This window comes from Arachis ipaensis, chromosome B6 (genome assembly GCF_059453495.1).
Source record: "Arachis ipaensis isolate K30076 ecotype BB chromosome B6, ASM5945349v1, whole genome shotgun sequence".
Classification (NCBI taxonomy): Eukaryota; Viridiplantae; Streptophyta; class Magnoliopsida; order Fabales; family Fabaceae; genus Arachis; species Arachis ipaensis.
The window spans coordinates 62,091,791-62,108,256 of NC_142441.1; the positions used below are offsets into that span (position 1 = coordinate 62,091,791).

The window sequence follows — 16,466 nt, forward strand, 5'->3', positions numbered from 1 at the left end:
CCCCTGGTTCTTGATACTAGCTCGCACCTCCTCTTTGAATACCTTATTATCTTGAATCTCTTTGCCCTCAAGCAGAGTCTCAATTTTGGAGAGTCTATCTTCAGATGATGGTGAGTTGAGAGTGGATAGGTGAGATTTTGGTTTTGGTATGGATGTGGAGAGGTGTTGTTAGGGTGGTGTTGATATGATCTCTGTGTGGAATATTGGTGAGCTACATGGTTGTTGGGGTTGTGACGTCTCTGATCTTGGCTTTGATCTTGTTGATTTCCCCACCCAATGTTTGGGTGATTCCTCCAACCAGGGTTGTACGTTTTGGAGTAAGGATCATGGGTCTGCCTGGGTGAGTTTCCAATGTAGTTGGCTTGTTCTTGCTCCTCTTCTACCTCAGCATTCACTCCCTCTTGGGTTGCTGAGGAGGTGGTGATTGCTGCCACTTGGTTCTTTTCCATCTTCTTGGTGAGGTCAGGCAGCTGCTTGGTAATAAGCTTGTTTTGGGCCAGCAGTGCATCGACATTGTTTAGCTCCATTACTCCTCTAGTGTTGCCTCTTTCAGAAGAATAGAAGTAGTCATTCTCCGCTACAGTCTCAATGACATCTATGGCTTCTTCAATGGTCTTTTTCTTGTTTAGAGATCCCCCGGATGAATGGTCTATTGCCTTCTTTGATTCATAAGAGAGGCCTTCATAGAAAATGTGTAGTTGCACCCATTCATTGAACATATCTGGTGGACACCTTCTTGTCAGGTCCTTAAACCTCTCCCATGCTTCATATAGAGTCTCACCATCCTGCTGCTTGAATGTTTGCACCTCAGCTCTCAGCCTGTTGATCCGTTGAGGAGGATAGAATCTTGCCAAGAATTTGTTCACCACATCTTCCCAGGTTGCTAAACTCTCCTTTGGGAAGGATTCCAGCCATTTAGATGCCTTGTCCTTAAGTGAGAAAGGGAACAGATGTAGTCCATAGGTGTTAGAATGAACACCATTAGACTTCATAGTATCACATATCCTCAGGAAGGTGGTTAGATGTTGATTGGGGTCTTCTTGGACACCTCCTCCGAATGAACAATTGTTCTGAACAAGGGTGATGAGTTGTGGTTTTAGTTCAAAGTTGTTGGCATGTATGGTCGGCCTTTGGATGCTGCTTCCACAGTTTCCTGGGTTTGGGTTGATGTAAGAACCCAGAACACTTCTCTCTTGTCCAGCCTGATGCGTTGGACCTTCTCTACCATGGTTGTGAGCCTCTTCTTCATGATGGTTCTCCATGTTTTCATCCATGTCCAATTCAAAGTACCCCTCTTCTCTCTCAGCACCAACTGCTCTCTTTCCTCTTGCTGCCCTCCTTAATCTAAGGAAGGTCCTCTCAGGTTCAGAATCAAAGGAAGTTGAAGCCCCGCTTCTTCTCCCTGTCATACAACCAACAAGGCACAAGCAAGGAAATAGATGCAGAAAGTACTCTTGTTAAAATTGCTGTTAGTGTGAGTGATGTAATATATCAAACAGTTAGTGGGTTAGTGAACTGAATGGTAAATAACTAAGAAAAAGGAGTAGGGGGAAGGGAGGAAAATAACCAAAACTGAAAGTAATTAACTCAAACAGAAATTTAAATCAAACAAAAGAAAAATGCTCAATCTAGTTATCCTCCAATTTAGTCATTGTTGATACAAAATCAATCCCCGGCAACGGCGCCGTAAACTTGATAGCACGGAAACTTGTCTCTCAACAATTTTCCTTCGGCAAGTATACCGAATTATCGTCAAGTAAAAACTCACAATAGAGTAAGGTCGAATCCCACAGGGATTGATTGTTCAAGCAACTTAAATTAGAGGAATGTTCTAGTTGAGCGAAGCAGAATTTGGTTTGAGGGTTGCAGGAAATTAAATGGCGGGAAAGTAAATAGCAGAAAATATAAATGCTGGAAGTAAAGAGCTGAAAGTAAATGAGGGAAAGTAAATTGCAGAATTGTAAATAGGAATGGGGAAGATGCTCATGAAAGTAAATTACAGAAATTAAAGAGAATGAGTAGATCAGAAATGGGGATTCATTGGGTTTAGGAGATGTTGCATTCTCTGAATCAATGCATTCATTGATCTCCTTGGCAATCTTAAGTGATGAAATTCCAATTTCTTGGTAATTCAATCTCTCAAATCTTGATCAATAGCCAATTCCTTGGTCAATTGCTCATGAGAAGAGATGAAGTATGGTCACTGATTATACCACATACATTCCCAAATCAAGTGTTGGTAGGATTACAGTCACCATACCCAACCAAACCCAATTTGGTCCAACATGAGAAAGCATTTCTAGCATGATCTCTTCATTCCTCTTCCAAGGTTCAGAAGAGATCCAAGTATGAATAGCTTCTTTTCCAAGATAACTACCCAATTGGACGAAGATTGAAAGCTTTCTAGTAAAATCAAGAGAAAAGATAGAAGAAGAGTAATGAAAATTAGTATTGATCCATCAAATTACAACAGAGCTCCCTAACCCAATGAAAGGGGTTTAGTTATTCATAGCTCTGAAAATGGAAAACAAAGATGGAGAATACATCATGAAAACTAGAACTAGAAGTGCAGAGAAAGTAAATTATAGAGAGAGTAATTCTCAATTTTCCCTCACTCCCCCAAAAGTTGTTTCCTGATTCAAAACTACCCCTATATATACTACTCTTCTGATCTTCTAGTTGATTCTTCAAGTCTTAGATATGGGCCTTTGGAAGCAGTTATCTTCTGCAGTCGGCTTAGCTTTACTTGCAGAGAGAAAGTGTGAAGTAGGAAGGGTCTTTAGCTCAGGACGTTAGTGGCGTTAACGTTAAGTGAGAGCGTGGGTTCGAGAACGTTAGTGTCAATCACCTTTTTCACTAACGTTCTTCACCCAGGGATGATCCACGTTAACTTCAACGTTAGTGGCACCAACATGACCACTAACTTTGCCTCTTGGTCCTTCGAACACATTATTGGGACTCACCTTTTCCAATAATGTTGAGAGTCCTCCCTCCCTACGTTAGAGTTCATGTTAACTTAGTTAACGTGGCTCTTAACGTAGGGTTGCCAATTCTTCGAGAACGTTAGTGACACTTACCTTTGTCACTAACGTTCCAAGGTGCCCCTACTTCCCTCGTTAGAGTCCACGTTAACTAAGTTAACATGGCTTCTAACGTGGTAATGATAGCCATCTCCAACGTTAGTGACAAAGGTGAGTGTCACTAACGTTGGCTCATCATCCTATCCTCAACGTTAGCTTCCACGTTAACTAAGTTAACGTGGAAGTTAACGTGGCTCATAGTGGCTCATTGTGGCTCATTCCAACGTTAGTGACAAAGGTAAGTGTCACTAACGTTGGCGATTGTTTGCTTTCTCCACGTTAGCTTCCACGTTAACTAAGTTAACGTGGCAACTAACGTGGCTCATTGTAGCTTAGCCAACGTTAGTGACAAAGGTGAGTGTCACTAACGTTGGCTTCTCTTTTGCTTCCCAACGTTAGAGTCCATGTTAACTGAGTTAACGTGGCTCTTAATGTGGCCACTTATGAGCTTGGTCCAACATTGGTGACAAAGGTGAGTGTCACTAACGTTGGCCTTATTTCTTTCTTCCACGTTAGAGTTCACATTAACTTAGTTAACGTGACTCTTAACGTGGGCTATGATGGCTTTCGAGGACGTTTTTGGCGATTACTTTTCTCATTAACGTTGCAAGCTAGCTCCCATTCCACGTTGGTGGTCACGTTAGTTAGACTAACGTGGCTGCTAATCGTGGCTCTCTCTTGCTTCCTTTGTCCTGAAATCAAGTAATAAAGTGCATCAAAGTTCTAATCCACATCCTAAGACATGCATCATCCAATTTGTCATCTAATTCATGCAAAATTCTCATGAAATCATGTAAAGTGCACAATATATGCTTAAATCAAGATGTAAGTGAAATTCTACCCAAAACTTGCTTATTTCCTAAGAAAATGCATGAAACTATCCTAAAACGGTAAAGAAAAGGTCAGTGAAACTGGCCAAAATGTCCTGGCATCAACAACTAATCTTAGGAAACTCAAATCAAATAAACAATGCATCCAGGACACCAAACTTAAAAATTTTCCTATAAGAGACACTAACAAATTGAGAATGCATATGAGAAACAACAAAACACACAAAACAAGAGAATTTAAAGATCAGAGCAATGAAATCATCAAGAACAACTTGAAGATTAATGAAGAACACAATGCATGTAATTTTCGAAAATTAGAGGCATGCAATTGACGCCAAACTTAAAATTAGACACTAGACTCAAACAAGAAACATAAAATATTTTTGATTTTTATGATTTTATAAATTTTTTTGTGGTTTTTCAAAAATTGAGTGGAAAAGAAAATAAAGGGATTCAAAATTTTTAATAAGAATTCCAAGAATCATTGCAATGTTAGTCTAAGACTCCGGTCCAGGAATTAGACATGGCTTACTAGCCAGCCAAGCTTTCAATGAAAGCTCCGGTCCAAAACACTAGACATGGCCAATGGCCAGCCAAGCTTTAGCAGATTATTGCTAACAACAGCAAAATTGATAGAAATCAACAAGCTCTTGTGATGATAAGTTGAAACCTTGGTCCAATAAGATTAGACATGGCTTCACAGCCAACCAGACTTCAACAGATCATCATGAAACTCTAGAATTCATTCTTCAAAACTCTGAAGAACAAAATAGAAAAAAAAATTTTCCCTTTTTTTTATATAAAAAAAATTTCGAAAATAAAAAGTAAAATTACCTAATCTAAGCAACAAGATGAACCGTCAGTTGTCCAAACTCGAACAATCCCCGGCAACGGCGCCAAAAACTTGGTGCACGAAATTGTGATCATCAACAATGGCGCCAAAAACTTGGAGCTCTCAAACGTGAATCACACTTTGTCACAATTCCGCACAACTAACCAGCAAGTGCACTAGGTCGTCCAAGTAATAAACCTTACGTGAGTAAGGGTCGATCCCACAGAGACTGTCGGCTTGAAGCAAGCTATGGCATCTTGTAAATCTCAGTCAGGCGGATTCAAATGGTTATGGAGGAATGATAATTAAAAGATAAATAAAACATAAAATAAAGATAGAGATACTTATGTAATTCATTGGTAGGAATTTCAGATAAGCGTATGAAGATGCTTTGTTCCTCCTGAACCTCTGCTTTCCTATTGCCTTCTTCCAATCATTCATACTCCTTTCCATGGCAAGCTTTATGTTGGGCATCACCGTTGTCAATGGCTTACTTCCTTTCCTCTCAGTGACAATGTTCTACGCACGCTGTCACCGCACGGCTAATCATCTGTCGATTCTCGATCATGTTGGAATAGGATCCATTGATCCTTTTGCGTCTGTCACACGCCAAACAATCGCGAGTTTGAAGCTCGTCACAGTCATCCCTTCCCAGATCCTACTTAGAATGCCACAGACAAGGTTTAGACGTTCCGAATCTCAGGAATGGCCGCCAATAGTTCTAGCCTATACCACGAAGGTTCCAATCTTAGATTAGAAACCTAAGAGATACACAATCAAGCTTGTTTACATGTAGAACAGAAGTGGTTGTCAGTGACTCATTCATAGGTGAGAATGGTGATGAGTGCACATAATCATCACATTCATCATGTTCTTGGGTGTGAATGAATATCTTGGAGAAGAAATAGACTTTAGTTGAATAGAAAAACAAGAGTACTTGTATTAATTCATGAAGAACAGCAGAGCTCCACACCTTAATCTATGGTGTGTAGAAACTCCACCGTTGAAAATATAAAAGTGATAATGGTGTAAGCATGGCCGAATGGCTAGCCTCTAAGGTCTAGGGACTAATGTCCAAAGATGAAAATACAATAGCAAAAGGTCTTATTTATAGAAAACTAGTAGCCTAGGGTTACAGAAATGAGTAATTAATGCATAAATCTTCTTCCAGGCCCACTTGGTGTGTGCTTGGGCTGAGCATTGAAACTTCTATGTGTAGAGACTTTTCTTGGAGTTAAACGCCAGCTTTTGTGCCAGTTTGGGCGTTTAACTCCAGCTTTTGTGCGAGTTCTGGCGTTATACGCCAGAATTCTTGAGCTGACTTGGAACGCCTGTTTGGGCCATCAAATCTCGGGCAAAGTATGAACTATTATATATTGCTGGAAAGCCCAGGATGTCTACTTTCCAACGCAATTGAGAGCGCGCCAATTGGGCTTCTATAGCTCCAGAAAACCCACTTCTAGTGTAGGGAGGTCAGAATCCAACAGCATCTGCAGTCCTTTTTCAGCCTCTGAATCAGATTTTTGCTCAGGTCCCTCAATTTCAGCCAGAAAATACCTGAAATCACAGAAAAAAGCACAAACTCATAGTAAAGTCCAGAAGAGTGATTTTTATTTAAAAACTAAAAAAAAATAATAAAAACTAACTAAAATATACTAAAAACATACTAAAAACAATGCCAAAAAGGGTATAAATTATCCGCTCATCAGAAACCAAAACCATAGCTTGGCTGATTCTCTTTTATGCACCAAGACTCAAATTGATCACCAAATAGCTTTCAACCAAAATTTCAAGCTTTCACTTCCACTCCACTAAGCACAATTAAGTTCCAAGAGCTCCCAAAGCCACAATAATCAAACTATATACATATAAATCACCTCAAATCAAACTAGGGTTCCAATTAAACATAATTTTACAAGGGTTTAGTATCTCTTACCTTCTCCAATAGATTTACTAGCAAGAATCTAAGGCTAAGCAAGGATTAGAGCAAACCTAAATACCAAGAATCACAAAAACTCATTTAATCCAAAACCCTATATACCCAAAATTTTGACGAGAGAAACTGAGAAGGATTCGAGATTTTCTTACCAGTTTCTTATATAGGTTTTGTAGAGCTCTCCACGAGGAACGCGTAGCCACAAACGGTGCGGCGATCGGAGCTCTCTAGCTCAAGATATGAGCTTTAGAAGAAGATGATGATTAGTAACCAAAAGGGTTTCTCTCTTCTTCTCTTTTCAGCATGTATGAGTGTGTTTGTTTAGTGTTGTGGCTGGTTTGGTTCATTTAATGAGCCTTTTATGTGTTGGGCTTGGGCCCAACTTGGGCCCGGTCCAACTTGTTAGCATTTTTAGCCCGTTTGGCCTAACTTCGGGTCAAACCTTTTAAAATTAACGCCCGGTTTTCCATTTCTAATATTTTTCTAAGGTTTTCGCCGGTTTTCACTTTTTCTCATGCGGTACCAGGCAGACTTGAACCGGTTCAACCGGTTTAACTACCGGTTCATGGTTTTTCACGGTTTTTCGCAGAAAGCACATTTTCTGACTCATAAAGACCTACTGAGTCCAAAAATCACCTTTAAATCCTCAAATTCTCACTCTAACTTTTTGGAATCTAATTTGGGCAACATTAATTACTTAATTAACCGGTTGATTAATTGCGGTTCTTACACAATTCATGTACACCTCTGAGAGGAATCTTGTAAACCATGGAATCTCTTATAAGAAAGGAGTTCATGAAGTTGAGACTCTAAATGCCATCTTGGCTCAGAATAAGATCTTGACCCAACAGGTCAACATGATCTCTCAACATCTCACTTGGATGTAAATTGCAGCTGGCAGTGCTCAGGAGGCTTCTCTTGAGAAGAAGCCTATGATCCTGATCAACCTACCATGGAGGAGGTGAATTACATGGGAGAACCCTATGGAAACACTTACAACCCTTCATGGGGGAGCCAACCTAACCTTTCATGGAAGGATCTTCAGAAACCTCAGTAAGGTTTCAACAACCAAGGTGGTAGGAACCAGAATAGGTTCAATAATAGACCACCATTCCCATCTTCTCAAGGGAATATGGAGACCTCTAAGCAGAGCCTCTCTGAATTAGCCACTCTAGTCTCCAATCCCAGTAAAACCACCCATAGTTTATTTAATGAAACAAGGTCTTCCATTAGAAACTTGGAGGTGCAAGTTGGTTAACTGAGCAAGAGGATCCCTGAGATCCCTTCAGACACTCTTTCTAGTAATACTGAGGTTAATCCTAGAGAAGAGTGCAAGGCCATAACCATGGAGGTTGAGGCTGAATTAGAGGAGAATGGGAAGGCATTGAATGCCAGTGGAGAAGCCTTCACTGGGTGTTCAACACCCACCATCCCAGGGAAGCTGGCGTTGAACGCCAGCAAGGATAGAGGAACTGGCATTTAATGCCAGTTAGGGTGGACAGCAAGGGCATTCAACACCCAATAAGCTGACAGAGCTAGCATTGAATGCCAACCCAAGCAGACCCTTTAAGTGCCTGAATCCCACTCAAGAACCCTCTAGCCCAGAACTAAAGGAAACCATAAAGACTATAGAGGTTCCTTTGAATGCACTTCTGCAGTGCAAAAGTTCTGATGACTACTCATCCTCATGTGAGGATGAAGACACTAGGGAAGAGCAAGTTGCTCGTTTCCTAGGAGCTCTAATGAAGCTGAATGCCAAGCTACAAAGCCTCTGGAGGAAGAACCTCCACTGCTTACCAAAGAACTCCATGCTTTGGTTCAGCAAGAGCTACCTCAGAAGCTTCCAGACCCTGGACGATTTCTGATTCCTTGCACCATAGGAACTATGACCTTTGAAAAGGCTCTGTGTGACCTATGGTCAAGTATTAACCTCATGCCACTCTCTGTAATGGAGAAGCTGGGAACCCTTGAGGTACAAGCTGCACATGCCTCTTTAGAGATGGCAGACAAGACCATGAAGAAGCCATATGGCTTAGTAGAGGATGTGTTGGTTAAAGTTGAAAACCACTACATCCCTACAAACTTCATTGTCTTGGACATAGGAGAGGATGAGGATGACTGTGTCATCCTTGGAAGACCTTTCCTAGCCACAGCCAATGCTATCATTGATGTGGCTAAGGGAGAACTAACCTTAAAGATAGGGGAGGACCACATCTTATTCAAGATGCCTCATCCCAATTCTCCCTCTAAAAGAGAGATAACAATGCAACACCTAGTGTGCCAACCCTCTCTTTCTGTGCAGAGTTCTACAGAGCCCCTAGACATCAATTCTAAGTTTGGTGTTGGGCAGCCCTCAATAAGCTCTAAGCACAGAGGTACTAAAAAGAAAGTACCTAAAGGTTGGAGGGACAAGAAAGTTCCAACTGAAGGCCTCTCACCTGGCATGAGAGTTGTCTTCACTAAGAATCTAGTCCTACCACATACAGTGAGTTGTGTCCTATCTCTAGAGCATGTAGAGCTCATTCATGAGAGGACAGGAAGAAAATTCATTGTCAGGGGCGAAAATCTGAGCCCATACTCACTTTCGTAAGGAGCTAAAGGTCAAGCTAGTGACTTTAAAAGAGCGCTTGTTGGGAGGCAACCCAACTTTACTCAACCATTTATTTTCATTTTGTTTTTCCTTTCAGTTGTCATAGTCATGATCATATGCATCAGTCAAGAGACAGATTTCACAGCAGTGAAAACAGAACACTCCAAGTGGAGTGTTAAAGTTGAACGCCAGTGAGGAAGCCCTCCTGGGCTTTCAACACCCCAAAAGGGGAGCATTGCTAGCATTGAACGCTAGTCAGAGAGCAGCCCCTGGGCGTTCAAACGCCAGTGCAAAGAAACAAGGAATCTGTGATTCCCTAGCCTCTCAAGACCAAGAGGTCCCACAGAAGCTCCTCCTACCCCACCTTCTTCCTTATTGATAATATTTGCTCGAGGACAAGAAAAACTCTTAAGTATAGGGTTGCAAAAGCTTTGCTTTATGACTTCTACCACTCTTAAGTATAGAAGAAGAGGATGGAGCAAACTAGAGAGCATGCACATAAAATTGTGCAGCCACCTCAACAGAGACAAAGGAGTAACATAGAAGAGATAAAGCATGACATTGGATCCTTAAGGAGGAGTAGTAGCCATCATCATCTAGGTGGATTTGTTCTCTTTATCTCCTTGTCAGTTATTTTTCTGATTTCTATCTATTTTATTTTCTATTTTCTTGCTCTAGTTACATGATAATTTGCATTGATGTCTTTAAGTTGTAAAATGTACCATATATCTCTCACCTTGCTTAAATAAAAATTTTTATTGAAAATAATTGAGAGATGCATGAATTTCAAGTTTAAAATAAGATTAGTTTAATTAGTTTGATGTGGTGTCATTTGCTTTTGTTTTCTAGATGTATGAATTAAACAGTGCATATTTGAAGTTGAAATTTAGGAATGTTGGCTCCAAATAAGATATTTTATATGCTTTTTGACATCGTTTTCGTATAGTTTTTGGTAGTTTTTATTTAGTTTTTATTGAGTTTTTATAGGTTTTAGTGTTAAATTCACATTTTTGGATTCCACTATGAGTTTTTGTGTTTTTGGACAATTTCAGGTATTTTTTGGCTAAAATTGAGGAGTTGGCGTAGAAGTATGATTTAGAGACAGAGAAAGCACTGCAGATGCTATCAAGATCTGACCTGCCTGAATTCGAAAGAGATTTTCTAGAGCTACAGAAGTCCAAATGGAGCGCTCTTAATGGCTATGGAAAGCTGACTTCTAGAGCTTTCCAGAATTATATAATAGTTCATACTTTGCTTCGAATTAGAAGGCCCAAAACTGGCGTCCATCGCTAGCTTCCTGCCCCCTTCCAGGCGTCCAGCACCCAAAGAGCAGAGCCCAGTGTCCAAAGTCCCAGAGAGGACCCCCAGCTGGCATTCCACGCCCAAGGAGCCTCATAGCACATGGATCTCATCAAAGCTCAGCCCAAACACTCACCAAGTGGGCCCCAAAAGTGGATTTTAGCACTAAATAGACTATTTTACACTTACTAGTCATCTGTTTAGTATTTAAAGTGTATTTTACATAATCATTCGAATAAGTCATACACCATACACGTTTTTACCATTGTTTTCACATAAGTATGAGTTTCTAAACCTCCTAGGTTGAGGGGAGGAGCCCTGTTGAGTAATATTAATTAATAAAAGTATTACGGTTTCTCTTCGATCTGTGTTTGATTAATTCTAAGATGTGTTTTCGTTCTTCAACACTATGAATGCATTGAACCGGCATAAGGTTATCACATTCTACATGGGTTCAAAGTGCATCTTTCATCGGACAATGATGAACCACCAGCTTGAATACACCTCTCTTAGACGGTTAATCCATGACTTCGTTAGGAACTTCTCGAGACATCAGTTCAGCCGATTTACGGGGAGATTAGGGTCTCTATGGTAGAGGCTAGAACCAAAGGTGCATCATTCCTCCGATCCGGAAGATTCAACCTTGTCTGTGGCATTTTGAGTAGGATCATCAAGGAGAATGAACTGTATGAGCTTCACCCTCAAGTAGAGATGGATGTGCACTAAACCTGGGGTTTAGATCCGGAGGAGTATTGGCAGCTGCTCAAACCAGTGTCAATCACATACAGCCTGCCATTGAAGAAATCACTCACAAGTAAAGAGAGCAGTAGTACCAGAGTTAATCCAGAAAGACAAAGCAACTCCAACTCTTAACTCTATTCCCAGCATATTATTCTTAATAGCTAATCGAATTGTTTTACCCTTTTCAACATTTATGACATATAATCATTCAAGGTTTACATAATACAAGTCCTTCTGATTCTACCTGACTAAGACCTGCAAGACAACCATAGCTTGCTTCAAGCCACAATCCTCATGGGATCGACCCTGACTCGTTCAGGTATTACTTGGGTGACCTAGTATACTTGCTGGTTCAGTACAAAGCATGGGGATTCGTGCTACCAAGTTTTTGGCGCCCTTTCCGGGGATTGTTGAGTTTGGACAAACTGCCGGATTGTTTTGCTCCTTAAATCAGGTAAGTTTATTTTACATTATTTTAATTGAGTCCTTAATTTTTGTGTTTTTTCTTCTTCAATTTTCAAAAATTCTTAAAACTTTTTCAAAAATATTTTTCTTTACTTTGTTCAATTCATGTTATTAGTTAAAGTCTTTGTTATGTTCTTGTTGAGTGGTGCACGAAATTACAATCACACTTTTGCAATACCGCACAACTAACCAGCAAGTGCACTGGGTCGTCCAAGTAATACCTTACGTGAGTAAGGGTCGATCCCACGGAGATTGTCGGCTTGAAGCAAGCTATGGTTATCTTGTAATTCTTAGTCAGGATATCAGTGATGATTCTTAGTTTTAATTGTAAAAAGTAAAAGAACATGAAATAAATACTTGTTATGCAGTAATGGAGAACATGTTGAGGTTTTGGAGATGCTCTGTCTTCTGAATCTCTGCTTTCCTACTGTCTTCTTCTTCACATACGCAAGGCTCCTTCCATGGCAAGTTGTATGTTGGTGGATTACCGTTGTCAATGGCTACCATCCGTCCTCTCAGTGAAAATGGTCCAAATGCGCTGTCACCGTACGGCTAATCATCTGTCGGTTCTCACTCATGTTGGAATAGGATCCATTGATCCTTTTGCGTCTGTCACTACGCCCAGCACTCGTGAGTTTGAAGCTCGTCACAGTCATCCCTTCCCAGATCCTACTCGAAATACCACAGACAAGGTTTAAACTTTCCGGATCTCAGGAATAGCCACCAATAATTCTAGCCTATACCACGAAGGATCTAATCTTAGATTAGAAACCCAAGAGATATGCACTCAAGCTATTGTAGATAGAACGGAGGTGGTTGTCAGGCATGCGTTCATTGGGGAGAATAATGATGAGTGTCACGGATCATCACATTCATCAGGTTGAAGTGCGAGTGAATATCTTAGAATAGAAACAAGCGTGATAGAATAGAAAACAGTAGTAATTGTATTAATTCATCGAGACACAGCAGAGCTCCTCACCCCCAACCATGGAGTTTAGAGACTCATGCCGTAGAGAATACAATATGAAACGTGTAAAGTGTTATGAGGTGTGTAAATACAATAGCAAAAGGTCCTATTTATAGAAAACTAGTAGCCTAGGGTTTACAGAAATGAGTAAATGATGCAGAATCCACTTCCGGGCCCACTTGGTGTGTGCTTGGGCTGAGCATTGAAGATTTCACATGTAGAGACTTTTCTTGGAGTTAAACGCCAGCTTTTGTGCCAGTTTGGGCGTTTAACTACAGCTTTTATGCCAATTTTGGCGTTTTGACGCCAAAATTTTTATGCTGACTTTGAACGCCGCTTTGGGCCATCAAATCTGAGGCAAAGTATAGACTATTATATATTTCTGGAAAGCCCAGGATGTCTACTTTCTAAAGCGATTGAGAGCGCGACAATTGGATTTCTGTAGCTCCAGAAAATCCACTTCGAGTGCAGGGAGGTCAGAATCCAATAGCATCTGCAGTTCTTTTTCAGCCTCTGAATCAGATTTTTGCTCAGGTCCCTCAATTTCAGCCAGAAAATACCTGAAATCACAGAAAAGTACACAAATTCATAGTAAAGTCCAGAAATGTGATTTTTGAATAAAAACTAATAAAACATAATAAAAACTAACTAAAATATACTAAAAACATACTAAAAACAATGCCAAAAAGCGTATAAATTATCCGCTCATCATTGAGTTTCTGATTTTTGCAAGAGAATAATTTTGATTTGAGTCTTTTATTTTTATTTTCTTCTTCTTCAAAATTTTCAAAAATCACAAAAAGTTTTTCAAAAATATTTTTATTTTCTTTGTTTAATCTTTGTTCTTTGAATGTGTCTATGTTCTTGGTAATTTCGTGGTCTTGAGTCCTATTTCCTAAAAATTTTCAAAAATAATTGTTCCTTGGTTTAATCTTGTGTTAAGTTTTTAATTTTAGTGTTTTCTTGTGTCTTTCTTTGTGTTTCTCGAAAATTGTATTTTGGGCTTTCTAAAAATTTTAAGTTTAGTGTTCTTGTTTTGTTCTTGTGTTCTTTGAGTCTTTAAATTTTTTTCTTTGTGTTCTTGTGAGTCTTAAAGGTGTTCTTGAGTCTTGCATGTGTTTTGATCTTAAAATTTTTAAGTTTGGTGTCCCTTGGTGTTTCCCTCCAAATTTTCGAAAATAAAGGGGTTCTACATCTAAAAATTTTAAATTTTGAGTCTTTTTTGTGTTTTTCTCTTTCATCATAAAATTCCTAATAGCTAATCCAATTAGTTTTACCCTTTTCAACATTTATGACACATAATCATTCAAGGTTTACATAATACAACTCTTTCTGATTCCACCTGACTAAGACCTGCAAGACAACCATAGCTTTGTTCAAGCCACAATCCTCGTGGGATCGACCCTGACTCGCTCAGGTATTACTTAGATGACCCAGTGCACTTGATGGTTCAGTTGTACGAAGCGTGGGGATTTGTGCTACCAATTCTCAACTCCAAAATCAAACATGCACAGTTAATTCATATATTTAGAAATTGAGATAGTGCTACCACATCAAAGTAACTAGAAAACTCAACATATATAACTCAAAATCTCATGCGTTTTATTATTTCTTTTCTTTTAGAATTTTATTTAAGCTTATTGAGCAATTGATACGCGGAAACTTACCTCTCAACAAATTTCCTTCCGATAAGTGCACCGGATTGTCGTCAAGTAAAAACTCACAAAAGATTGAGGTCAAATTCCACAGGGATTGGTTGGTTGATCAATGTTAATTGGAGAATTATACTAGTTGAGCGGAATCAGAAGCGAAATTGGGATTGCAGAGAATAAAATTGGCGGAAAACTTAAATTGCAAGAAATTAAAGAAAAAGAAAATTAAATTGCAGGGAATTAAAGTACAGAAGCTTAAATTGCAAGAAATTAAATTGGAATGGGGAATTAGCATGAAGTTAAAGAATAAGAAGTAAATAGAATGGGTAAGATCAGAGAAGGGGATTCATTGGATTTTGGGAGATATTGAACTCTCCGGATCAAATCATTTTCATCTCTTCCTCAATCAATGCATTCATTGACATTGCTTGGCAATCTTAGATGATCGGATCCCAATGTCTTGGCTCACCGATCTCTCTAAGCATGAACAATTGCCCAATGTCCTAATTTAATTACTCATGGGAAGAGTTAAAGTTTAGTCACTGACTATACACACAAATTCATAGATCAACGTATTGGTAGGATTACATGTCACTATATCCATCCAAACCCCAATCTAATCCAATATGAGAAAGCAATTCTAGCATGAATTCTCCTTTCCTCTCTCAAGGATCCAAAGAATTCCAATTATGGATAGCTTGTCTCTCAAGATAACTATCGAATTAAATTAAGACCGAAAGCTTTCAAACAAAAATCAAGAGAAAAGAAAGAAGAAGAAGATGAAAACTACTATTGATCCATTGAATTACAATAGAGCTCCCTAACCCAATGAAATGGGATTAGTTGTTTATGGCTCAATTCAATTTTACAAAAAAAGAAAATGCAGAAAAGTAAAGAAGTACAAAAGGAAAAATTGCAGAAAAAGAAAGTACATCAAACTAAAGGAAAAATTGCAGAGTAAAATGAAAATCAGGGTCTGAACCCCTAGAGCCCCTTCAGGGCCTCCCGAGAGCTCCTTCAATCTTCAATAATTCTTCTATTTATTACCCTCTTCTCATTTTCAATTGGATCAAGTATTTGGATGTGGGCCTTGGCCTTGATTGAAGCAATGAGGAATGATTCTTAGTGATGGGCATTGGCAACAAACTTTCATATTCTGTATAGGTGCAATTTGGAATTGAATTGGCTTTAACGTTGGTGATCACGTTTGAAGGCAAACGTTGATCCAAACATCCTTTGAAAAATGGTTTCTGGTTTGCTGTCATTGACGTTTGACTCAACCTTGGAGGGCCAACATACGCGTGAATGGTCAAATTTTCCATTTCATGCGTGCGCGTGCCGTATACGTGCGCGTGGTTGGGCTGAAAAAGTATGTTCACGCGTACACGTCATTAACGCGTACAATGACGCGTATGTGTCGTTGCAAAATTCCCAACTCCCATTTTTGAAATTTTAATGCGGACATTGGAGGTAGCATTTGAGGTAACGTTGGACCTCAAATGTTCACACATCCACACGTGCGCGTTACTGACGTATGCGCGTGGATGCTAAATTTTCAAATTCTAAACTGAATGTTGCACATCAAGCCTTGGACGTTACTTTGTCCTCTTGTCAACATTGCAAATTTCATTCCCACTATAGACTATTATATGTGGTTGGAAAGATCTGAATGTCAATGTTCCAACCCAACTGAAATTACCTCAATTGGACATCTGCAACTCAGGTTATGCTCCTTTGAAGGGGACAGGGTCGTTGTCGTCGGAGTGCAGCGTTGGAGGCAACATTGGACCTCCAACGTTTACACCAACGTCAGGAACATTGCCAGATTCAGAAGCTCAAACGTGCTGTCCACCCCATACTATTAAATATTGATGTAAATTCGTGAATGTCTACTTTCCAATGCCGTTGAAAGCGTATCATTTGGAGCTCTAAACCTCGAGTTATACTCCATCGAATGTGCAGAGGTCAGCTGGCCTTACTACAGGTTGGTGCTATGTTCGTTTATGCACTTTTCGGGGCAGTTTTCTCCTTCAATTTTAGTGTCCACCATGTAGTGACATATATGCTTGGAAAG

At 39.6% G+C, this 16,466-nt stretch overlaps 1 non-coding gene across 1 annotated transcript; it reads left to right on the forward strand.

Moving 5' to 3' along the window:
* Nucleotides 1–714: 714 nt before the first annotated feature.
* LOC148555811 (small nucleolar RNA R71) lies at nucleotides 715–821 on the forward strand. Its single transcript, XR_015887896.1, has one exon. It is a non-coding gene; the product is annotated as a small nucleolar RNA R71 (small nucleolar RNA).
* Nucleotides 822–16,466: the final 15,645 nt, after the last annotated feature.